Raw genomic sequence first — 25714 nt, 5'->3', positions numbered from 1 at the left:
TGTTTGGCTTCCAAAGAACGTTTGGAAACTGGAACACTTACTTCCGGGTTTTCGGCATTCGGGAGCTGATTTGTTCATCAACTAAGCCGTTCGAGAACCAAGGTTCCACTGTATTTCAGAATATTTCCACAAGCTATGGTAGGACCTCATGAACTTTAGATACAATGAAGTTACTGGTGTATATGGGTGGGATAGGTATAAACCAAAATAAGGAAATGTCAGCCTGATAGAATTGATACTCCATTATTGATTGCATTTATAGATCACCTTTTAGCTGTAACATCTCCACATTTTTATTTTTATTTCATTTTTAAAACCCTGAATCTGAGCATATTACCTCTGAGTCCATCACAGTGCTGTGATTTTTGTCCAGGAAAGGCTTGTTGCCTTGAACAACCTTTCCCGCCCAGCAACAGGAGGCAGACAAGAGTCCTTAACTGGCTTTGTGTTTGATGGTCAAGCTCTCCTTGCTAAAGTAAGCTCATATATCTTTTTCTCTATCTTTGGAGAGGAAGGCTTCTGCAGAAAAACAAATCAATTTGAGTCCCAGGCAGATGGGAAGGGAGCAGATTGCTGCTGTACAAGAACAGAAGATACTAAACATGTTTGTCTGTTTACTGTGACACTCCATTACTCAGGCACCTCTGTGGATAATAAAATAGGCAGGCATCTTCGATTGGCTTTTTAGGAGTCGGTCTCATTTCGCCCTATCTCTGGGGCTCTGTGAAGCAAATCTTCGTTCACCGGCCTGGGGTAGCTCAGTTGGTAGAGAAGGAGACTCTCAATCTCAGAGTTGTGGGTTTGAATCTCACACTGGGCAAAAGATTCCTGCATTGCAGGGGGTTATGTTAGATGACTAGATGACTCTTGTGGTCCCTTCCAACTCTATGATCCTGCTTCCCAAATAGGGTGCTTCTAGACATCATCATTTTAACAGCAGCTGGTCTGTTTTCAGCTGGAATAGTAATTTTATTCTTTTTCCTTTTTCCTTTTCGGTGTGACTAAACTCATGGTACAGAATATTGGCACCTCTTTTTTTTTTCCTTTTGCTGCACATGGCAGCCATTTTGTGCCACCACCCGCATCACTTTTATCAATACTGTAGTACTGGCACCTCAGATATATATATATTTTCCAAAAAAAGTACTGCTTCAGCCAAGTGAGTAGTCCTAATTTCTTCAGTCCCAAATGTTGGGGGGTGGGGTGTTCAATGGGACCATTATAGGGGTGAGGGTTAAATAATCCTTTACCCCCTCACTGCCCCCCAACATGATAGATTACATTAAGACACTTCTGTATGGAAAGGGAAAGGTTGAAGTGATAAGAGTTGATTTCTTGAGAAGCGATACAGAGCATAGGGAAGGGAATGTGTAGAGCACTAGTGACTTGGGGGAATTGTGCAGGCATTCCATAACGTTGGATGTTCTGAGGGGAAAACAAGCTGAACAGAGAAAAAACATGAGTTGGGAGATGTTGTGTTCAAAATGTCATGCAGGTGCCTGATATATACCTGAAATACAGATTTCAGTTGTGTCAGAATTGGGGAGTTTTCAGTTCTTATTTCTGCAGTAATGTAAACAGCTAGTGTTCTAGCTTGCCATTCTTCAAAAATGCCAAGTTAGGGGCGGGGTGTGTGTGTGTGTTACAGCCTCAACTCACCAGTCACTGATAATGCTCAGTCTTTATCCAGCTATTTTCAAATTCTACTGACCATGAATTTGGTCCACTAGGATTTAAGATGCACCCAACCTTCCTCCCTTCACCATGACTCTCTTTTATTTATTTCTTTTACAGCGGTCTTGGGTCTGTTGTTTCATGTCCTCATTTTTTCTCCCTAGGTGTCAGAGAGCAGAGATAATAGGCTGATGTTTCATCTATATGAAGAGGCCAAATAATGAAGACAAATGTTGGCAGTTCTCAAATGTGTACTGAAGATCTATTTCCATACAAGATCTGTTTAGAATTTAAGTTGAATTTAAAACAATTCCTCCATAAAGCTGCAGTTTAAAATAAACAGACATGTTACTTATGTTTTTTTTTAAATTGTTTTATTAAGGGTTTTCTTGGTTTATGTTTTAAATGCAACAATTTCCAGAGGGGTGATCATATTAGGCAGCGTTGCAGCAAAAACAATAAACTGTCTTGTGGCACTTTCAAGACTAACTAATTCATTATGGCATCTGCTTTCATGGGCTAAAGTCCACTTCACCAGCTGCCCGAAGTATTATCCTCAATTGCAGACATATACACATACAGTATTGGAGTGGGGGTTGTAAGCAGTAAGCAGTGAGGTCAGAAGAAAATGAATTGTCACAGTTTGTACATTTTGCACTACATTTCTCTTTGACCTCGCTGGTTACAACTCCTCCCTCCCATTAATATATACCTGCATTATCTGCAAATAGAGGTTAACACTTCATAGTTATTTAGCAGATGAGGTTTGAGGGCATATTTTAAACTGGTGTTAACATCATGTTTTAATTGGGTTTTTTAATTGCTAATTTTATTAGTTAAGCTCTTGCAGTTCTTCTTTAGCTTTCCTAGCAAACAAACCTGCTAAATTAGAATGTCACAAAGCAACTATATAACTACCCCAGAAAAGCTCAGATAGGGATGACTGTCATTCCTTTTAGTTTTCATTTATTTTTTTATGTCACACTAGCGATATCTCCCATAAACTGTGATAGTCTGTGCCACACCCCAAGATCTGGGACATGATTTTCGCCTCTATGAGATGCTGTTGCTTTGCAATGAAATGAAAATGCAATCCCGCTGGAACCATCTGAACCGCTTTGTCCAAAATGTAAGATAAAAAACAAATAAAATATTGTCTACCTACAGCAACCGTGTTTTGTGTTGTGTAGGCTCCTACACTTGTGACCCAGGTGGCGCTGTGGTTAAACCACTGAGCCTAGGGCTTGCTGATCAGAAGGTCGGCGGTTCGAATCCCTGTGACGGGGTGAGCTCCCGTTGCTTGGTCCCAGCTCCTGCCAACCTAGCAGTTCGAAAGCACGTCAAAATGCAAGTAGATAAATAGGGACCGCTACAGCGGGAAGGTAAATGGCGTTTCCATGTGCTGCTCTGGTTTGCCAGAAGCGGCTTTGTCATGCTGGCCACATGACCTGGAAGCTGTACGCCGGCTCCCTCGGCCAATAATGCGAGATGAGCGCGCAACCCCAGAGTCGGTCACAACTAGACCTAATGGTCAGGGGTCCCTTTACCTTTACCTTTAGGCTCCTATGATGTAAGTAATGGACCCCGCCTGCTAGCCTGCTCCCTGAAATATCACTGGTTTGCTCATTTCTATCTCAATAGGTATTTTGTTATGTGCAAATGGCTTTAGATACCTATTAGGTTCATAAATTACCATATAGCATATATTCAACACAAAAAACAGTAACAATTTGTTGTTGACAAAGGACAGCTGGACATTTAAAGGGCCCCATTACCTTCAGTAGCTTAGGGCCTCGTCAAACCTAAATCCGGCCCTGCTTATTGCTATTCCCCTCCGATTCCATTTATCTCCACAGCTCCCAGGGCTTTGTAAAAACAATTCACCTGTTCTGCTTGAGTGCAGTGCACTCTCTTGCGTAATGATTGACCTCCTTTGTGAGTGCTGCAGTACCTTGACGCTCAGGCGGCAGCTCGGTGAGAATGTCTTCTGATGTCGCTTCACTCACCTCACCCCCCCCTCTCAACGTTCCCAGAAGCAACTATGCGATCCTTTTACGTTCTAGCTACAACCGTTCCACCCACCCACCACAGATTACAATGCACCAATAAGGATGGCTGTTCTTGACATGCACAAAACGGAAGCTGAAGTGCCTTGCTGTCAGCAGAATGGCACGTTGCTGTTCTAACAGGATATATACCCAGCAGATCTACAGCCCTTATATGCCCAGCTGATCAGTGCATCTGAGGGAGGGCCTCCTGCAAATGTCATCTGGAGGTCCATTCTGTATGATATAAGAATTGGGCCTTTAGCATGGTAGAATTCCTTTGGAATGCCCTCGTATTAGACAGGCACATTCTTTGCTGCCTTTTCAGCACCTGTTGGAAACACTCATATATATTTCCCCCCCAGAAATACTTAAGTATTCCTTCAAAAAGAACCCTGAATTATTTCTCCTTGGGATGCTCCATGATGAAATTCAGCCAAAAGATAGAAATATTGTAATGTATGCAATGTCAGCAGCCAGGATATTAATTGGAAAAAATTGGAAGAGCAAAAAGATACCAAGCAAAGAGGACTGGCAAAATAAAATGCTAATATATTATAATTCTGCGACAAAAATGGCAGAAGTTAAAGGGATAAAAGAGGATAAAAGAGATAAAGATTGGGGGGGAAATTAGAAATTGTTTAGCTACAATGGTGGAAAACGCCTCTCTTGCAGAAGGCATATGAAGACTCAGAAATAAAAGGTTGTTTTTTTTCAATTGAGAAAAAAAGAAATCAGGTATACAGACGCATGACAGAAAATGAAAGGTGGAAGACAAAAATGGCTGGAAGTTTGTAATCACTTAGGGTGGGTGGAGGGGAGGGTGGTAGGATGCTGAAAAGAGGTATATTTTGATTTGATTTGATGTTATTAGAGGAGATTTTATTTCATTTTTTCTTTTTTTTGTGCATGTAAAAGTTACTTTTTACATTTTGCTCTTGTTTTGTCTCCATTTCTGTTTCATCCTTATTTTTTGTTTGTGTTTATATGATTTGTAATGTTTTTATTTAATTCTTATCCTTTTTTGTTTGTGATTATATGATTTGTAATGTTTGAAAGTAAACAAATAAAGAATTTTATTTGCAAAAAAAGAGGAAACATTCGTATTTCTTTTCAATGAGCTTTTTAAGTAGAGACGTTTCTCCTATTCTGTTTCTGCATTGGGTTTAAAACCCTTTTTACATATGAAAGTGTTTCTAATTGAGGTTTTTTTATAAAAAAAAATGTGTATGCACGCGAACCTGTGCAATGGTTTCTATGGTTGATCCTTTTATTGTGAAATTGTTTTGAGATATTTTAGGAGAAGCAACTCATAAACGGAACAATAGGAAGAAATAACAACCCACTTTTGTGTGTTTCTGTGAAGCAACTGAGACCATCATCATGACATCAGGTGATTGACAGGTGGGTTGCCCCACTCACCTGTCAAAGTTGGCCCAGGATAAGATTCTGACCCACTGCGGCAAGAATTTCCAACTCCTGGTGCATTTGACTTGCCTTGACGATCTTATCAAGCCCCAAGTCTGCAAGAGATAAAAGAACAGCCAACCTGAGTCACAAGCTGGAATTTTTCTTTGGTTGGTTTCAACCAGGGATGGGGAGCATGTTGACCTTCAAATGCCGTTGGACTCCCAGCCAACATCACTCACCTCAACATTGCTCAACTGCATTATAAGGCATTTTCCTGTATTCCTATCCATTGCCTTCCTCTTATGCGCAAAAAATCTGTACACCAAATAGTGCACATTGACTTACTGAGAGTTTTCTATATTACTCTTCAATTATGTGCACCAAGCTGTGGAACTGGAAAAGTAACCAATTTGATAGCAATAAATAAAAAAAATTGCCCAGTAGCACCTTAGAGACCAACTAAGTTTGTTCTGGATATAAGCTTTTGTGTGCATGCACACTTTTTCAGATACACTGAAACAGAAGAAGTATCTGAAGAAGTGTGCATGCTCATGAAAGCTTATACCCAGAACAAACGTAGCTGGTCTCTAAGGTGCTAGTGGACAATTTTTTACTTATTTCAACTGCGTCAGACCAACACAGCTACCTACCTGAATCAACAATTTGATTGCATTTCTCATAACTTCCAATTAAAGGCAGTATGCAGGCTTCAAAGGGCAAATCACCTCCAAATGAACTGTAATATGCATTCACACGTTTAGTGATCCAGTTTTTTTCTTCTTCATTTTGAACTATCATTTTCTTGTCTCTCAAAGTTAACTTGGCACATCTTGCAGTGTAACTTATTTCAGCTGCCGCTGTCACAGACAAAGTCGATTGCCTGCATCCAGTATAGCGAACTGTTATCCTCAATAGGTCTTGCCACAAGGAACTTAGGGTTGTATCCAATGTAGCGCCAAGTAATTCACATAACACAAGGATTTACACTTGCACAATGGAATTCCCTCCCCCTTTCCATCATGCTCCCTGAATGTGTTCTGGATTCTTCCCAACACTCCAGAGTTGATTTGGAGAGGGTGTGGGCTGTGTGCAAAGGGAGGAGAGGGAGGGAAATTTGACTGCACAAGCATAAATACAGGTACAATGGGACCTCAACTTACAAATTTAATCCGTTCCGAATGCACACTCGTAGGTCGAAAACTTTGTAAGTCGAGTTTCCCATAGGAAAAGCGGTTTCCCATAGGAATGCATTGGAAATGGAAAAATTCGTAAGTCGAGGAAACCTCATCTAAAAACTCGCAAGTTGAGGAAACCGCATCTAGCCGCGAACGGGTTTTTTGTTCGGATGTCAAAAAAATCGTAAGCGTGCGGTCACTTTTTTCGCTCGTAAGTCGAAAATGTTGGATGTCGAGGAGCTCGTAAGTCGAGGTCTCACTGTACTTGCACTGATGGGATGTGTTAATTGGATACCGTGCTTCATCTTTCTAACAGCATGCATCTTATTGTTATTAAGGTAATTCCATTTGGATTTGTTAGGATTCTCACTCTAAACCAGGGTTTCCCAAACTTGGGTCTCCAGCTGTTTTTTGAATACAACTCCCACATTCCCTAGCTAGGAGAACCAGAGGTCAGGGATGCTGGGAACTGTAGTCCAAAAACCAGTGGAGACCCAAGTTTGGGAATCCCTGCTCTACACTGAAGACTAGGACCAGTATCGAAAGAGCTACTATACTCTTCCATGACCTGTGATTTTAAAACGAACAACTCCCCTTCCTTTGAGCAGCAGGTTCCTGTGCCAAATTGCAAATTTCATTTGAAAGTCCTTTCATTTTGTCATGTGAGCCGCTATTTTAAGAACTCGAGTCCAAAGGACCTTTGGGCATTCAGAGCTTCGTTTTGCTATTCTTTGGATCTCTGGGTTTATTTTTGGCTTATGTTAATAGGTTCTGTCCGTGGTACTGAAGATAACATTCCATAATTCAAAAGTGCGGTATTTTCCGAGTGGGGCTTAAATAGCTTTGGCTGTCCAAGTACAGTGGTACCTCGACTTACAAACAACTCGACAACCGAATTTTTCGACTTACGAATGGGGCAAATGGCCGCACGCTTACAATTTTTTCGACATCCGAATGGAAACCGCGGTGGTTTTAGATAGGGTTTTTTTGACTTAAGAATTTTTAGATAGGGTTGCTTCGACTTACGAATTTTTCCGTTTCCAATGCATTCCTATGCGAAATCGCATTTCCCATGGTGCTTTTTCGACCTACGAAGGTGCCTTTGGGACAGATTAAATTCGTAAGTTGAGGCACCACTGTAGCAGACATTCAGTGCAACAAACTGGGCAGAATCAAAGCACACTCTACACTCCAATACTGTACCAGGCTACTGAACCTGGTCTCAAATGAATCATGGAGCTGCTTAACCCACATGTGAACCTACCGAGTTGCTTCCAGTTACAGTATCTGATTCAAAGAGAGGATTCCTCATTTCCAATCAGCCCTATTGCATCTCAGCACGAATCACTTCCCTGAGGTTATCTCTTTCCACTCAGGACAGGAGTTATACTCGGAACAGTTCTTCATACAAAAACACATAGACTGGTGGGCTCCTTTGAGGGTGAGTAAATGTTTTAAAACTCTAAACATAAACTGTTTCTGGGTGCAAGCAGGTTCCTGCAAATTTCAACTCAATACAAAAGTGCATCTCAGCAACCAGTGATTTAAACACTGGGCATTAATGGTTGGGGGACACCTCTTGCAAGTGGTGTTTTTTAATCTTACCCTCTTCCCATTTAGGAGAGCTTCATGCCATATAGCATCCCCACCCGTTTTCTTATCTAGCAAAACAGATATTAAGTAATATAATATTATAAAAGTATATTTATTTGAAAAATTATATGGCTTAGTGTAATTAAACCTCTAAGTGGTTTACATAAAAAGTGGTTTACCAAAACTCTTTAGGGGGGGGAATCCTAATGGGGGGAGGAAACCCTGAGAACAGCCCAATGGGGCCTGAGCATGTTCAGTGGCCATGAAATTGCACTGGGGCAAGAAGACAGTGAAGGAGAAATGGAATGGAGTGTTGTGGAGGAGGGCATGGTTGATTGATTGGCAGGAACACTGATTCAGAGCACAGCAGGTTCTACTTGCTTGTAGATAAAACATTACAAAAATGTCACAAGTCCTCAGTGTGCTCTGATCTAAAGGAAGTCAAACCCACATTGCTCTCATCACTTGGCAAGGTGGGGAGTATGTACCATTACAAAAAATTTAAAGATGAAATATCATAGTATCACTAAAGTGGGTGCTAGTACTCTGGACTGAACTGGACTGGACTGGACTGCACTCTCTCTCTCTCTCTCTCTCTCTCTCTCTCTCACACACACACACACACACACACACACACACACAAAACACATTGCCTGCCTGGCATGGCAAATAGGTCCTGTGCCTGAAATTTGGTTCCTGCTGAGTTCTGACATGAATTTGAGCAAAACATTAGTGCTGACTTGCTAAAGGCAGCATCTCTATGCCTTTGGAAAATTTTGTTTCTGATTGCGAATGCTGCAAATGTACATTGGAAGGCATCATGCCTCTGAGGTTTGCCATCGTACAATTCATCAATACAAAGATTCAGCTAAGTTATTACATCCTGGCTACATACACACACTGTGATAATCTCCCTTCTCCATCCCTCACACCTTCCCCAAATCTGTTTGGCAGGATTGGGAAAAACTTCAAAAAGACTGCATGGTGGGTTGAGGAGGGGGGGATCATTCTGGCAAGCAGAAAAGCTTGCATGGATTGAGCAATCACCTTAGTGTGACATTGAATTCCACCCTAGATACATTTAAAAAGTGAATATATGGGTTGGATTCAGCTAGACAGTTGCACAACCCTCACGTGGCCCAATCCTGCATTATTTCGTTTGATTGTGTCCTATTATGCATAGGCCTCCATCATAGCATGCTGGATCCACAACACCCTCTCCTCTCTATATACAGCAGCCACGGTTTCCCTCCCTCCCTCCCTCCCTCCCTCCCTAGGATAAGTCGATTGAGTTGTCAGTCCAGGCCATGTTGTGTTTGTGTAAGCCTGTACATGAATGTGGACAGGGCCACAGCCCAAGGGTACAATATACACTTTGTATGAAAAAGGACCCAGGTTCAATCCTCATCATCTCCAGCTAGAACTAGGAAATACTGTGTTGTAGACCAGGCTGTGGAGTACTGCTCCGATGAGGAATGGTGGGAGCCTCCCCCTCCCCCTGCTCCTGACCAGGATCCTGAAGCTGCTCAGGAGCAGTGGAGCACTATAGATTTGGAACAGTGGTTTGCAGAGGGGCATAGCTCAGAAGACAAAAGTTGGGATGAACTGGGGAGGTGAACAGCAAAGTGAAGAAGAACTGAAAGAGAGAGAGCCAACAGACACTCTCTCGCTAGAAAGTGTCCAGCCTATCAGTCCAAGGTCACGTAGAGCAGATAAGGCAGTGGTTGCGAGATCAGGTGGCAAGGCAAGGAAGTGACAAGGGTGGGGAAGTGGGTGTAGACATTAATTGGGAGCACCTTTACTCTGAGCATGGACGCTTGGTTCTTTCACTGTGATCATTAAAATCTACTTAAATGGTAAGGGACTGCTTTGCTTTGTTCCGCTTATCCACAGGCAAAGGGAGGGAGCAACACATTCCCGAAGCCAGGCATACTGTTTCCTGAAACCTTGAAGTGCCGCTGCCAGTCAGTGTTGGAACTATTAAGCTAGATGGACCAATGGTTTAACACAGCTTCCTGTGTTCCTACAGTTGTACCCATATTTCACACCTATTGACTGCCTTTCTATTTTGTAATAACTGTGAACCTTTGCTTTCCATATAAATTGGAGTCTGCATTTTGTTGCCGATTTCTCCCTAATCTTAAGTGTGCTGTGCAACTTCTCCAGCACCATGGAGTTATTCTAGCCCCAATATCTTATAAGACATCCTTCTGTCGATGGCATGCATGTGGGCTTGTGTGGCACATGTGATGAGGTTCATGTGTTAGGAAGTAGTACACGGGGAGAGGGAATATGACACAATTTAACTACTGTACTTCTATCATGTATTTATGCTGTTTGCGCTGAATAAAGTGCCTTAATGGGGTTACACAGTTTGCCCTTACAATATAATATTTTTACTCTTTGGGGACATCTAGTGGAGTGACAGATTTGTTACATTACTACGTCAGCAAGGCTTCATCCCACGTACGGTACAGGGTACCTCAAGTTACAGACCCTTCAGGTTACAGACTCCGCTAACCCAGAAATAGTACCTCGGGTTAAGAACTTTGCTTCAGGATGAGAACAGAAATCGTGGCGCGGTGGCAGCCCAGGGGAAAAGGCTGCTTTGAATCCAAAGGTCCCAGGTTCAACCTCTGGCTGAACCTCTAGATAGGACTGGGAGAGAATCTTGAAACCCTGGAGACCGACTGCCAGTCAGCAAATGCAGTACTGAGTGAGAGGGACCAATAGTAGAAAGCAGCTTCCTATTTTACAATGCCTGACGGACACAATTTTGGCTTTATGTACTATCCCCAGCATGTAAACCCTGCGTAAGTTTAGAGCCGCCTGTAAATACTCTTCTTGAGGGTAATATTGCACCATTCATTTGTTGTTGTTGTTGTTGTTGCTTTTTTTAAAAAAAAAAACTGTTGATGGGCCCATATTTATAATTTTTCTTTGACAATTTTAAATGTCTTTCATCTCTACTTGGCTCTTTCATATTAGCATGTTAGCTTGTGCGTTTGATCCTAGTAGGCAACAGAGCCGAATACCATGGCAGCATCAGTCTCGAGGCACATTCAGTAAAGCCCCAGAGCTCAGACTGGGCCAAGCTGCTTTTGCCAAACATGATGCTCTCTCACTAAGCAGCAGACTAATATTTACTCTGCATGCAATATGCAACAGTAATAGATAATTTGAGGAAACCGTGGAAGAGAAGTCAATCACTAATGGAATGTATATTGGAAAATGTTGGTCTAATTGTATTTTATTTTTGGAAAATAAAAATAAAAATTATTGTGCAGCAGAAAGCCATAAATTGAGCCAAGAATCCCTGCCAACAGTAATAATGGATAAACCGGGGGGGGGGCACAAAATGCTAGTCAAAAGAGCAAAACTGAAAAGCTCTTGAAACTGGCAAGTTGCATTGAACCATGACATATCAAAAGTGCTATGAATATGAGTTCTATTATAACTCAAAACGTTTAGTCAACTAAACATTTACTAAACTATTTGATGAAGAAAGCATGCAAGAAATTGGTTTTCTATCAATAAAGACGGTAATGTAATATCATTATTTAATAAAATATGTTGAAGTTCTTTTGCTGAATACTGTTAGGAGCTTTTGTCCATTTGTAAGCTAAATGGAGACAGTATTACTACTTAGATCCCTAGTCGAGAGCAGAATATAAATGAAAATCACTGAATCCAACTCTAGAAATCTCAGAAGAGGAAGTTAAGAAGTGATATTAAAAACAACAAACACGGGGATTAGATGGATTTATACACAATGGTACCTCGCAAGATGAATGCCCTGCAAGATGAATTTTTTGCAAAACGAATGCGTCTTGCGATTTGATGGTGACTCGCAAGACGAATTCGTTTTGCGAAAAATTCATCTTGCGAATCGCGGTTTCCCATAGGAATGCATTGAAATTTAATTAATGCGTTCCTATGGGCAAAAAAGAAAGAAATTCCAATACATTCCTATGGGAAATCGCGATTCGCAAGACAATTTTTTTGCAAAACGAATTGACTCACGGAACGAATTAAATTCGTCTTGCGAGGCACCACTGTATATTTTAAAAAATTTCATTGTAAAGACACAGCTAAGGAAAGTTGAAGATATCTCCCAGATGCAGAGAAAAACTGAAATAGCAGCTATTCCTAAGCCTAGAATGTATGGATGCATGTATTTGGGATCTTACAGGCCAATCATTGAACTAAACAAAGATGCTAATTCATTCAAACATCCTTGCTAAAAGCATTAAGTGCTATATTAAGGACCGAAATGGTTTGTTCACAGTGGACAGAGGGTTCAGTATATAATATATCCACAGAACTTGCCTCTGAACAATGGCCTCCCTGGAGGAAAACTGCCATGGCATTTATCCTAGGCACTTTGTCTGTACTGTACTTCAAACTGTGTATAATCTGTTCCTTACATCCTTACTGCTCACAGGAAACTCTCTGCAAGCAATTTAGCAACTCCTGTCTACCTCACTTTTAAAACTAACAGGCAACTCCTTTTTCAAAATTCGGAAAAGTATGGTTCAAAGAGTGGGGAACTCCATTCTCATGAACAACTGTTGTTGTTTAGTTGTTTAGTCGTGTCCGACTCTTTGTGACCCCATGGACCAGAGCACGCCAGGCACTCCTGTCTTCCACTGCCTCCCACAGTTTGGTCAAACTCATGTTGGTAGCTTCGAGAACACTGTCCAACCATCTCATCCTCTGTCGTCCCCTTCTCCTTGTGCCCTCCATCTTTCCCAACGTCAGGGTCTTTTCCAGGGAGTCTTCTCTTCTCATGAGGTGGCCAAAGTATTGGAGCCTCAGCTTTATGATCTGCCCTTCCAGTGAGCACTCAGGGCTGATTTCCTTCAGAATGGATAGGTTTGATCTTCTTGCAGTCCATGGGACTCTCAAGAGTCTCCTCCAGCACCATAATTCAAAAGCATCAATTCTTCGGCAATCAGCCTTCTTTATGGTCCAGCTCTCACTTCCATACATCACTACTGGGAAAACCATAGCTTTAACTATACGGACCTTTGTCGGCAAGGTGATGTCTCTGCTTTTTAAGATGCTGTCTAGGTTTGTCATTGCTTTTCTCCCAAGAACATGAACAACTACAGTAACTCAAAACAGAAACTTCTGTTTCAGTGTATCTGAAGAAGTGTGCATGCACACAAAAGCTCATACCAATGACAAACTTAGTTGGTTTCTAAGCTGCTACTGGAAGGAATTTTCTTATTTAGTAACTCAAAAACAAGGGGTTATGAAACCTAATTGGCCCAACCTGTTCCAAGCAAGACATTGGTGCCTCTGACAAATTTTCAGCACTGGGTAAAGAATAAATCAGATATACTGGTAGCAGTAAAAGTTTTCACATTATATAACACCCTGCTTGGTATTTCAGGCAGATGGCACAGAAAAGGTTGAAAACTGCATGGCAAGAGGATCTGTAGGAACCCTTTGTCTGCAGGGGGAAAAGCTGACCCAGCATCTGGGGACAACAACAGCCTTTCAACATGGGTTAGAGAATGCTCATTGATATCTGTCCAAAAGCTGACATTTGTGCTCACTGCAACTGCACAGCGTTTATAAAATCCCACTTCCCAGTGTTGGAGGGCTTGTGGTATTCTTTCTATACACATGGGATAGAGCAGGGAACAATACAATACAGAGGCCAGTGTTGAGAGCAAATATTTAGTGCTTCTACTTGAACCTTAACACTCTCTTCAGAGACCCTACTCTGAGGGTCTCCACCAAAAGAAACGAGGTGGGGGACCTCTAGGAGAGAACCTTTTTTGTGGTGGCACCCCAGTTATAGAATAGCCCTCCCAGAGAAGTTTACCGGGCACTATCTTTATGGTCTTTTTGTCTCCCACCCTGCCAAAATCTGTTTTCCAGGTGGGGCTATACCAGGGTTTCCCCAACCTGGGTCTCCAACTGTTTTTGGATTACAATTCCCATCATCCCTGACCACCAGTCTTGCACACGAAAGCTCATACCAATGACAAACTTAGTTGGTCTCTAAGGTGCTACTGGAAGGAATTTTTTTATTTTGTTTCGACTACGGCAGACCAACACGGCTACCTACCTGTAACTTTAAGCTAATTGGCGACATTTTGTCCATTGCTCATGGTCACTTATCAACAGCTACATTCTTACCCTCTCAGGCTACTGCCTGGCTTGTTATCTGCAGCTGACATGGATAGCACAGTTTTATAAAATATTATGGCGTTTACTTGCAAGGAAAAAGTTCCTGATAACTGGAATAATAATTCCCCATATTTAATGAACTGGTATTTCATACTTTGGAATGTTGCCTGCATGACAAGAAGACACTCTTTGGTTAAAAATGGTAGAAAGGTTTGTTGTTTTTACTTTTTTTGCAGTTTGCGGTTACACATATGGTGACAGCGTGGATTTGATTTCTTGTAACTACTACATAATACACATAACAAATATACACGCTTTCTACTCAATATGCCATTGTTTATATAAATATCAGGTGCCAAACTGTTGTTTTTGTTTTTTAAACGCAGCAGAATTTGGTAAGAAGTCTGAGGATAACTACAAGTGGCTCACTAGCTCTTCCTAGACTGTGGGGCTAATAAGCATCTTCTACTTTGAAGAATTATTCTGTTCAGCTGCTCAGTTTTCCTCCTTCCAAAGTGTCTTGAAATAGCAACAAATTAGACCCCTGTCTTTGAAGCTTCATGTTTCTGCCTGGAATGAAATTAAAAGGCAAGAACTAAGATTCAGACCTAAAGCATCTGTAATCTTGCTAGGAGTCTCTCTCCACTCCTGTTAGACCTAGGTTTATAAAGCCTCAGATGCCATCCTGCCCACATTTCCTTGGGAGTATGCATCACAAAACCAGGTGGGACTTACTTCTAAGCAGGGGAAAGGTCTGGGATTTACAGAAGCCATCTCGGTTTCTGATTTGATCCTGGAGTGTCCCACTTTTCCTTAGGACCATAGCTGCCAAGTTTTCCCTTTTCTCGCGAGGAAGCCTATTCAGCATAAGGGAAAATCCCTTAAAAAAAGGGATAACTTGTCAGCTATGCTTAGGACATCCCTATTTTGATTGGAGAAATGTTGGAGGGTATGGAGTTATCTGAGCCCTGAGCTATCTGAAGGCAGCCCTGTATAGGGAAGTTTTTTTTTCTTTCAATGTTTAATGATGTTTTTATATATGTTGGAAGCTACCCAGAATGGCTGGGGCAACCAAGTCAGATGGGTGGGGTATAAATATACTACTACTACTACTACTAATAATAATAATAATTTCATCAGAGAAATGTTGGAGGGTATGTAAATTTAAAGTACACAACTTCCTTCAAGGAAACATGGCAACTACAATTCCCAGCATCCTTAAACTACAGTTCCCAGGATCCTTGCTTTTCTGAGAGGCATGTGCATTGAACATGCTCTGAATTTACAGGGTCATCTAGTCCAACCCCCTCCAATGCAGGAATCTCAACTAAAGCATAGGTGACAGAGGGCCATCCAACCTCTGCTTTAAAACCTCCAAGGAAGGGGAGTCCATAATCTCCCAAGGGAGACTGTTCCACTGTTGAACAGCTCTTACTGTCAGAAAGTTTTTCCGTACATTTAGTTGGAATCTCCTTTCTTGTAACTTGAAGCCATCTCCAGAGTAGGAGAAAACAAGCTTGCTCCATCTTCCATGTGACAGCCCTTGAGACATTAGAAGATGGCTTTCTTATCTCCTCTTAGTATCCTCTTTTCCAGGCTAAACATACCCAACTCCTTCAAGTGCTCCTCGTAAGGCTTGGTTTCCAGACCAACTGATCATCTTAGTTGCATTCTTTTGCACATGTCCCAGCTTGTCAACGCCCATCTTAAATTGTGGTGCCCAGAACTGGACACAGTATTCCAGGTGTGGTCTGGATTAATTTATTTATACCCCACCCATCTGGTTGGGTTTCTCCAGCCACTCTGGGCGGCTTCCAGCAGACTATTAAAATACAATGATTAATCAAATATTAAAACCTTCCCTAAACAGTTTTATAAAAGTCCGATACTGTAGTTCTTTATTTCTTCAACATCTGATGGGAGGGCAGATGTAGTACTATGACTTCCCTCCATGTGGACACTATACTTTTGTTAAATGGAGTAAATGGGGAAAAAACCAAAATAATGACAAAAAAATTGAGGAAAGATGAATTGGATAAATTGAAGAATATTATTGAGTGGGAAATAATGAATAAAATAAAATATCTAGGAATAATAATAACACCCAATAATGTTAATTTATTTGAGGACAATTATACTAAAACATGGAAGGGGATTAGAGAGGATTTGGATAAATGGGGATGATTAAATTTGACATTTTCAGGGAGAATAGTGATGATTAAAATGATGGTACTACCCAAAATATTATTTTTATTCCAAATGATACCAATCAGAATTAAAAAAGAGACATTTGACACATGGCAAAAGGATATTAGTAGGTTTATTTGGCAAAAGAAAAAAGCAAGGGTTCAATTCAGGTTGCTAACAGATGCCAAAGAGAGGGGAGGCTGGGGGGTTCCCAATTTGAAGATTTATCATGCGGCGGCGTGTATATGCTGGATGAGGGAGTGGTTCTTGCTTGAAGATCAGGATTTGCTTAAGCTGGAAGGGTTCAGGAACGCAGGGGGTTGGCATTCGTATCTGTTAAAAGAAAAAACAGGAGATTATAATACCTTCTCCGATCACATTTTCAAAAAATCTTTGTATAATATATGAAATGAATATAAGGAATTATTAGAACCAAAAGTCCCGTGGTGGGCCTCAGCTTTGGAGATGTCTTCAATGAGCAAGGAGCCTAAAGGTGGGAGGTGGGTAACATATAAAGAATTGGTAGACAAAGTGAATGACCAGTACGTACTAAAACCATATCGCCAAATAGAGCAATTTTGTTTGAGCTGGTTTCATTATTGTCAGGTTCAAAGTATTTTTAATAAACATAAAGCGGTTGGCTTTGTAGAAAATAGATCAAAATTACAAGAATTATTATTAGACAATCCCAGGAAATCTTTGGCCAAAATGTATAAATTCTTACTTGAATGGGATATGAAAGATGAGGTGGTTAAGCACGTCATGATCAGATGGGCACAAGATGTTGGAAGAACGATCTATAGCATTCAGTGGGACAAATTGTGGGGGGAGGACCTACATTTTATGGCCTGCATGGGCATAAGAGAAAACATGTGGAAAATGGTATTCAGGTGGCACTTGACGCCGGCCAAATTAGCTAAAATATATAAAAAGGAGGTGGATACATGCTGGAAGTGCAATGTAAGAACAGGAGATTATTTCCACTGCTGGTGGAGTTGTAATAAAGTGAGCATTTGAAAAGAAACCGGAGATCTTCCTTCTAAGTTTAATACCGGAGAGCACCCCTAAGGATAGGAGAAACATCCTCCTGTACGCATGTGCAGCGGCCAGAATGGTGCTAGCAAAAAACTGGAAAGGAGACAAAGTTCCATCAGTCCACGATTGGCACCTAAAATTGGTAGAGTACATGAATTTAGCTAGAATAACAGCAATAATTAGGAAAACACCCAAACAGAAAGTAAAAACGGAATGGAATTATGTGGTAGATTATTTTCATAAAGAAGGAGTGAGTTCAAGATGGGCGATTTGTCTAGATTAGCACCAACAAGTTATTAGACAGATAATTAAAATCAAGGAAGATAGATGCTAATACATATATATATTAACATATCCGAGGAATATCTAAAATTAGTGAAGGAATATAATAAGGAAGAAACATAAAGGTATAGGATTGGTGATAGGGAACCGATTTCATTATCTGGAAGTTCTTTTTATTTTATTGTACTGTATTTCTACTATAATTCTTTTTTTGTATTTTGTGTGTTTTGTATTTTACGTCCAGTTTTTGGTTTTGTTATCTTATGTACTGCTTCTGCTATTTTTTGTATTTATATGGATGTTCTTTTTTAAAAAGAAGAAATAAAGATGTTAAAAAACCCCAAAAACTTCTGTTAAAGGTAAAGGGACCCCTGACCGTTAGGGTCCAGTCCCGGACGACTCTGGGGTTGCGGCGCTCATCTCGCTTTACTGGCTAGGGGGGGGGGGGCGATGTTTGCCTGCAGACAGTTTTTCTGGGTCATGTGGCCAGCATGACTAAGTCGCTTCTGGCAAACCAGAGCAACACATGGAAACACCGCCGTTTACCTTTCCGCCAGAGCGGTACCTATTTATCTACTTGCACTTTGACGTGCTTTCGAACTGCTAGGTGGTATTTGGAAGAGCCAAAAACATTTGCCGACTTCCACTTTTAACTATGGAGTACTATGACGGCTCCCTTTTTTCAAAGATCCATGAAGAAGAAGAAAAGGACTTGTTCTGGAAAAAGAAGACATATATGGCAACTGTCAGACAGATCGTGAAGCTGAGGCTCCAATACTTAGGCCACCTCATGAGAAGAGAAGAATCCTTGGAAAAGACTCTGATGTTGGGAAAGATTGAGGGCACTAGGAGAAGGGGACGACAGAGGACGAGATGGTTGGACAGGGTTCTCGAAGCTACGAACATGAGTTTGACCAAACTGCGGGAGGCAGTGCAAGACAGGAGTGCCTGGCATGCTCTGGTCCATGGGGTCACAAAGAGTCGGACACGACTAAACGACTAAACAACAACAAATGGCAACCGTGTTGATGCAGCAGCTCTTTTTTTGCTGCTGCTGCATCATCATCACACTGTTGACTCACGCTAAGCTGGTGGTCCACCAGCAGCTTAATGTGTTGCGCGTGCTTTTCCTATAGATCCCTCTACCTGCTGTCCTAGGGGTCGCCACCGGGATTGGATAGGCTCCTTAATGTATAATCCTCCTGGGTGTGTGTGTGAAGAGGCCACCGAATGATGCATTGCCTGGCAACGCGGCTGGGATCTGTCGCATTCCGACTCGGCGGGAGAATGCTTGTTTTCTGCCGTTACGTCTAAAGCGGCGCCTCCAGAACGGCGCCTTTTATTTCCATTTCTTCCCTTCCCTCGGAGCGGGGAGGAGGAGAGCAATTTGCTGGGCTTGGAAACTTGCTCCTACCGACAGACGACGCTCTTTCCTCCCTCCCTTCTGTCCAAGCCGGGCCGAGCGCGAAGGAGGGCCGCCGGCGGAAGGCAGCGCAGCTCGCCTCCCTCTCGCGCGGCAGAGCCAGGTAAGCTGCCGGCTGCTGCCCTGGGAACGAGGCTGCGTGGGCAAAGGAGCGTGACGACGGCGGCAGCTGCGCGCCACGCGCGCCGGCCGCCTCCTCCTCCTCCTTTCAGCCCCCCTTGACGAAGCGGGCCTGAGGTGGAGGACGCTGTGCCGCCGCTGCGTCTCGCCGGCTTGGCTGTTTTGGGGAGCGGCGGCTGCTTCTAGGCGAGGCTGCGGCTTCTCTCAGGTACAGGCTCGGCGGCGGGGGGAAGGCGCCGTGTGGGGCTGCGCGGTGGCGGGAACGGAGCGAGAAAAGACGCGGGGAAAGGGGAGGCCAAAACGAGGGGGAAGAAGCGACCGTGTGGAGATATTCAGGGGAAGGAAAGGAGGCGGCGGGTTGGTTTGTTTATTTGTTCCTCCCTCCCCCCCCTTTCTGTTTTGTGGAGAGGGCGAGCAGCACCCCCCAGGCTCAGGGCTCTCTCCTTCCCACGTTCCTTTGCTGGAGAAGCCGCTCGGGGGCTGCAACCCGACGGCCTCCTCTTTGGGAGAGTTGCCAAGGCCACGGGGCTGTCTTGTGCATGTCGGCGCACGCGGCTTCTCTCCGAGCCCAGACAGGCTTGGATGCTGCTCCCGCTGCTGCTGTTGCTGCAGGTGTATATCGGGCTGGAGCTGTCAATAATTGAGGAGCAACCCTCTCAGGCCTCTCACACAACGGCGTCGGGTTTCTCCGCTTCTTGGCGCGGAACGCAGCGCGTCTTCGCTGCTACGCGGCTGGGAGGGAAGGAGTTTGGTTTTTGTGAGCATTGCCAAAAGCGTGCCTTTCGCTTGTGTGCGTTTATGCGCTTTTCCTCCCTACCCGCCCCCCTTCCAGAAGCGATGCTTTTGCTCAACCTCATGATGCTGCCCCATAGGAGCCAACGCCTATACATAGCTGCCAAGTTTTCCCTTTTCTCGCGAGGAAGCCTATTCAGCATAAGGGAAAATCCCTTAAAAAGGGGGATAACTTGGCAGCTATGCGCCTATAAAATATTTGAGGGGGGCAAACCACCCCCTCCCAACTCCCAAAGTTGATGGGCATTGCAATTCAAATGCTGTGTGATGGATTATGCTGGGCAGGGCTACAGCCCCCCCCCCCAATTTTATTCAAGTTGGCATCCCTGATGCTGCATATGAATTAGGGGTCAAGTTGACATCCTTGCAGTTTTGCAGATAAGGAGATGTGCACACAGAGTGGGGAGGGAGAAGAAGAGGAATAGCAAGCTCAGGTCTTTAGTTACTAAAGCATGAGGTTTTAGTAACACCTACTGCTTAAATAAGAAATATCCATTCGGGTAGCATGACATGGCAGTGTGCCTCCTCGCGTTTGGAATGCAGACAGTGGTGCTTTAAGAACAAATCCCAAGGCTGTTCTTCTAGAGCTGCAACCAGAGTGGCTAGCTGTCAAGATATCAATGTATCCACCGTCAGTTATCTTTTGAATGCGGTCATGCCTGCACATGCTTAGATTACGGGAAGGAACAGTCCGTATCTAGCTGCAGACAAGGAAAGGCCATCTTGTTTTGCTTTGAGGAGCAGCTGTGTTTTACAGTTCGCTTCTACTGTAGTCGTTCTGGGTTCCGGTTAGGGTTTTTAGGAAGTGATTTTGTTGTAAATGTAAAAGAGAGGCTGTGAAATAAAAAAAGACCAACAAGAGCACAGATTAATTCTCTGGTTTCCCTATCGCCACCAACTGCTCTCTCTGCAATGGTATGCCAAACGCTGAATTGATGCTGTATCTTCCTGTGGCGCAAAGGCATAAGATAAAAGTGAATAATGCAGATTGAACGCATGTATGTTAGGGCTGCTGGCTTGTCAAGCTGTTTTGGCAGGAGGTTCCAGAAGCGATAAATAGATGATTGGATATGATGTTCTGTTAAATCCTAAAGGACTGTTTCTGGGATGTTTGAAGGGTCACACCAGGCAGGAAGACTTGGAAAATTTGAAGAGTTTTAGGTGCGATAGCAAGACAAGTGGTAGCTGCATCTTGGAAATCCTCGAGAATATTTTGGTATGAGGAAATTTGGCATTTCTAACCAAAACGCACAGATTAAAAGGAGGATACTCAACAGACAGGTTTATTGAAAAGTGGTGTTTATTTACAATCAGTGGAATATGAAATACCATGATAATTGAACCATATATATATTATTTGATAGGTCCAACATTATGATGATGTTGTAAATTTAAACCATATCTTCATATGCTGTATATTTTATTATCTAAAAGTAAGACAACTTATACGGTTTTTTTATGTTTGCATTTTCACAAAAGCAAAAATCTTTTTTTAAAATGAAAAATGGTAGATTTGAATCAGAAGAGCAAATAAGAATGGTCAGCTAATTAACTTCCCATTAAATTTGTGTTATCGTCAACACTGCTTTGCAAATATGAATGGTCACTACAATGATTTTACCGCTAATGTAATTGTCACAGTCTGGTCTTGTATTGCATTTATCCCTTATCGCTTACACATTCCCACTCCCCATCTGCATTCCCACGCAACCTTATATATGTACTGTAAAGATCGGTCAACTTACGTACAATGTGATGCATCTGAAGTGGAGACTAGCCCACAGAAGTAGCTTTTAATACAACAGGCTTGCATGGCTAACACCCTGGATATATGTTAGCTGATTGACAGTGATTGCCTGCTTCATGTGGAAAGTTGATTGCATTAACAAAACATTGATTTTCATCTAGCAGGCCATAAGCATAGTGTCAGAGTAAGTTATTGGCAGTACAGTCATAACTTGGAAGTTGAACGCCTTGCGAGTTGAATGTTTTGGCTTCCAAACGCTACCAACCCGGGTGTGATTGTTCCGGTTGGCAAACGTTTTTTGGAACCTGAATGTCCGTCACAGCTTCCAATTGGCTGCAGGAGCTTCTGCACTTTGGTTCCCGAACGTTTTGGAAGTCGAATGGACTTCCGGAACAGATTCTGTTCGACTTCCGAGATACGACTGTACTGCATAAGAACACGAAAGCTCTGCTGGATCAGACTAAAGGCCCATCTAGTGCAGCATTCTGTTCTCACGGTGGCCAACCAGTTGCCCTTCAGAAGCCCACAAGAAAGACATGAACCTTAACTGCATTCTGCCAGTGGTGATTCCCAGCAGCTGTCAGCCAGGGGCATACTGCCTCTGGTGCTAACTGTAATATAGCTGTTGTCTGTGGTAGTGAAATATGTATGTTGAAGTTTATATTTCAGCCATTCTTTGGCAGTTCACGCCACTAGGACTGCAATACTCGGGCTTCTCCTTTGTTAAACAAACAAACAAACAAACAAACAAACAAACAAACCATAACCCCATTAGAACTACTGTTTTATTAATGTGCATATTTGTGCATAATTAACCAGCAATTAATCAATTAAACCCCATAGCTTATTCCACTGTGATTTCTTCATCCTGTTTGCCAGCAGCTCCTACAGTTGCTCATTGGGCTGGCTCACTGTAAAACTGCGTTTCCCTTGTTAAATGGCAACTTTATCTGAAGCCTGCTTTCTTAACTTTCCTTTTTTGCAAGTGACTTCAGCTGAAATAAGCGTAACTCTGAATAAATATTGTTAGGAGTGCTTGTGTCTGAGAGCTGTCAAGCTAGTTGGCTTGAGGGAGAGGGCCTATTTAGTGGTGGCTCCATACTTTTGGATTGAATTGCCAGCTGGGGTTCTTCAGGCATAAGGAGAATCCCAAAACTCATATGTTTTTACTACCACTTCTTTGATATATATTTTTTGTGATCCCCCCCAATTCCCTACATTGTACTGTCTTTTGTTTTGTTTTTACATTATTGTTGTTCGCACTGTATTTTTTTAATGGTTCACCATATCAAGAGGGCTTGGACCCTCCTAAAGGAATTAGAAGTATGTTACATTAATAGTTCATATTAATGTTTGGACTGAGAAACAAAATGAGCATATGGCTGAGGTACTATGCTCTTTGAACTGCATCCTTTAACTGACCCCTGCCCTGTAAATAGTGGTTCTAATTTTAAAGAGTGCGCACAGCTTTTCCTAATCTCTTGACGTATTGGCAATATTCTGAGCAGATTTAAGAGTAATCCTGTTCCATTTGCTAAAATAATAATAATAGCCAGTTGGCAGAAAAGATGGGATGCGATCTGTAATGCTCACAAGTTGATCATGTGTGGATATTGGATTAAGAGGAGGGAGAATGACAATGTATTATGTCATGCATCTTTCCCTACAAAGTACAAGTATGATTGTACGTGAGAGCTATACAGGCTAATTTCAATTAACTTGTGTTACCAATAAACTATTGGCAGATTTTAGATGAATCATTTTGCTTCTTGCATTGTGTAGTCTATATAGACCTTGGAATTTTCTCTCTCAGGAGCTGTGGGTGAAAAGAATTCAAACGAGGACCTACAAAATGCTTAAAATTTGTATCCGCATCAGAAATCCAGGACATGGTGTTGTAGGTTACCTCTAACATTAGCTCTAGGTTTCTAAAATCATATTAGCAAGGAGGGTTTTTGTGTGTGTGGGGGGGGGGGGTAATGTCTCTTGTTCACTGCACTGCAGCTGGCCTGACTGATTTGCTATCTACTTTTGCAAGGCCTCCATGCTACACCACCCCTGCTTTCTTCAGATTTGCATTGGATTCTTCTGCTAATTTAGTATTACAGCACCATGTAGAAAGGAATGAGAGGTTCCTTTGCAGAAGTTGCCTGTACTTCTTCTGTAAGCCAATACTGTACATGTGACGTTATCTGGATCTTTAACAAAAGGGGCTAACTAGAATACCGTTTAGTTCAAAAGAGGCTTCAGTCAAACATGACGGGCATTAAATATGTAAACAGAGTGCCTCTGTCTGGTCAGGAATTGGCTTTCTTGAAGTAAAGTGTATCTGCCTACTGTAATGACATTTAAATCTGCCTTACTGGCCCCCAGATGAGGTTTCACACAGTTTCTCCTCCTTGAGTGCTTTTATTTCAGTACACCCAGATTGCAAAGTGCTGTAATCACAATGCTGTGTGTCCACAGAGAGACTCTAAAAGCCTGCTATGTGTTCATCCTCTTCCCTTTTTGTGCAAATTGCCTCATCCAGCCAATGTTGTCAGTTTTGTCAGAAATCCCTTTAACCTGAGTTCTTCACAGTCCAGATCCTTATGGAGAGGAAATGCTGGAAGGGATAACTTCCCTTTCAATATATTATTATTATTATTATTATTATTATTATTATTATTATTAACGCTTCAAAGAGGGGAAGCAAGATTAGTGATGTAAATGAACATTTATTTCATATAGCAAATGTGCCATCTCTGTGTACATATGGTTAACTTTCTGCACCATGTTTTAAAGAGGTTTTTCGGCAGGAGTGACAGATAATTTTAAGCTACAGAGGTGAGAAATGAGTTATGGTTTGTTTGCTCATCTTTCAGGCAAACTTAATGATTTGATAAATTGTTTGCTTTTGTGGAGACTAGGTCAGGAGTGGAGCCATAGCTTATATATATATATATATTTGTGGTGGGAATAACATTAAAACACACACACACAAAAACTCCATGTTGTTTGGCATTGTTGCACTTGGCTTCCCAGAAGACATTTGATATGAAATATTCCTAAGGGCAGTGCTTTCTCTTCCTAAATCACAGGGATTTTCAATCTTTTCCTTTTTCAAAGTTCCCGAGGACGGAGGCTTAGAAGAGATGCAAACATTGGAAACCTAACCATGCCTTGTCTGTAATGCTTACCATGGAGCACAATTAAATTCATTGATGGCATTATAAGACATGGTAAGCCATCCACCATGGCTTACCGTGGGTGAGCAGTGCACGACCGCCCAGGCTGGATTGTTCCTTCTGCACTCCTCCATCACAGCAACAAATAAGCAATTGTAACAACTGTACATTTTCTTTTCATACGCTCCCAACATTTCCCGAGAGGAATTCGGGACACTTCCACTGCTTGCCTGTTCACCCCCCTGCCACCTTATCTTCCTCTCTCCACCACTGCTGCGGTTACAGGCAAAGACCATGATGCAGTAGAGGTGGAGTTTGTGGTGCAGCAGAAGTGCATTGTCGGCACGCTTCCGGAAAAGCCAGAGCCTTGGTTAGGACAGCACCACCACAGGTGGAGACTGTGGCGGTGGTGGTATTGGCCGAAATAGGAAATCCAGGGTTACTTTCAGAAGCTGGGGTTGCTTATGTAAATCCGGGATGTCCCGGTAACATCGGGACAGTTGGGTGGTATGCCTTTTTCTTTTTTAAGTATTGTTAAGTCCGTATGCTTATACTGTTACAGCGGTACCTTGGTTCTCGAACGTAATCCATTCCGGAAGACCTTTCAAGTTCTGAAATTTTCGAAAACCGAGGTGCAAAGGGCTGTCTGCAAATTCAGTTGAGAAAATTGAAAAACATGCAGCGGGTGGTGTTTGTCTTCTGCCGCACGTTCAAAAACAGAAGCATTTACTTCTGGGTTTTTGGTGTTTGGGTTCCAAAACTTTCATCAATGGAGACGTTCGAGAACCAAGGTACCACTGTAGTAGCTTTTCCTGTGCTTGCAAAGCTGGTCCTGCTTAAAATATGTGATTCGCCCCCCTTGCCCCATTTGACACTTACATAATAATAATAATTAATTGAATTTTGTAATAAATGACTCA

General features: G+C 42.3%; 1 protein-coding gene and 2 long non-coding RNA genes across 6 annotated transcripts in view; 1 reads left to right on the top strand and 2 right to left on the bottom strand.

Annotated features, from left to right (window-relative positions):
- Positions 1–1065: 1065 nt before the first annotated feature.
- LOC148686770 (uncharacterized) lies at positions 1066–4803 on the bottom strand. The gene is made up of 2 exons (XR_015948002.1): positions 3559–4803; positions 1066–1834 (listed from the first exon to the last, which is right to left on the bottom strand). It is a non-coding gene; the product is annotated as an uncharacterized LOC148686770 (long non-coding RNA).
- An 11540-nt stretch (positions 4804–16343) lies between these two features.
- LOC148686769 (uncharacterized) lies at positions 16344–19093 on the bottom strand. The gene is made up of 2 exons (XR_015948004.1): positions 18960–19093; positions 16344–16561 (listed from the first exon to the last, which is right to left on the bottom strand). It is a non-coding gene; the product is annotated as an uncharacterized LOC148686769 (long non-coding RNA).
- LOC118079657 (cholesterol transporter ABCA5) overlaps positions 18931–25714 on the top strand; it is a 71475-nt gene continuing 64691 nt past the window's right edge. For 2 of the 4 annotated variants that reach the window (XM_035104065.3, XM_035104063.3), the window contains exon 1: positions 19159–19296. The gene's annotated coding sequence lies outside the window, so the exon portion shown is untranslated. Of the gene's footprint in view, positions 19072–19158; positions 19297–25714 lie in introns of those variants that run through there. The other 2 variants (XM_035104064.3, XM_088661414.1) reach the window with 2 other exon arrangements.

Source organism: Zootoca vivipara, chromosome 2, assembly GCF_965207765.1.
Source record: "Zootoca vivipara chromosome 2, rZooViv2.hap1.1, whole genome shotgun sequence".
Classification (NCBI taxonomy): Eukaryota; Metazoa; Chordata; class Lepidosauria; order Squamata; family Lacertidae; genus Zootoca; species Zootoca vivipara.
Note: the sequence above shows the minus strand (reverse complement) of the source record. Positions and strands in the feature narration are given on the sequence as shown.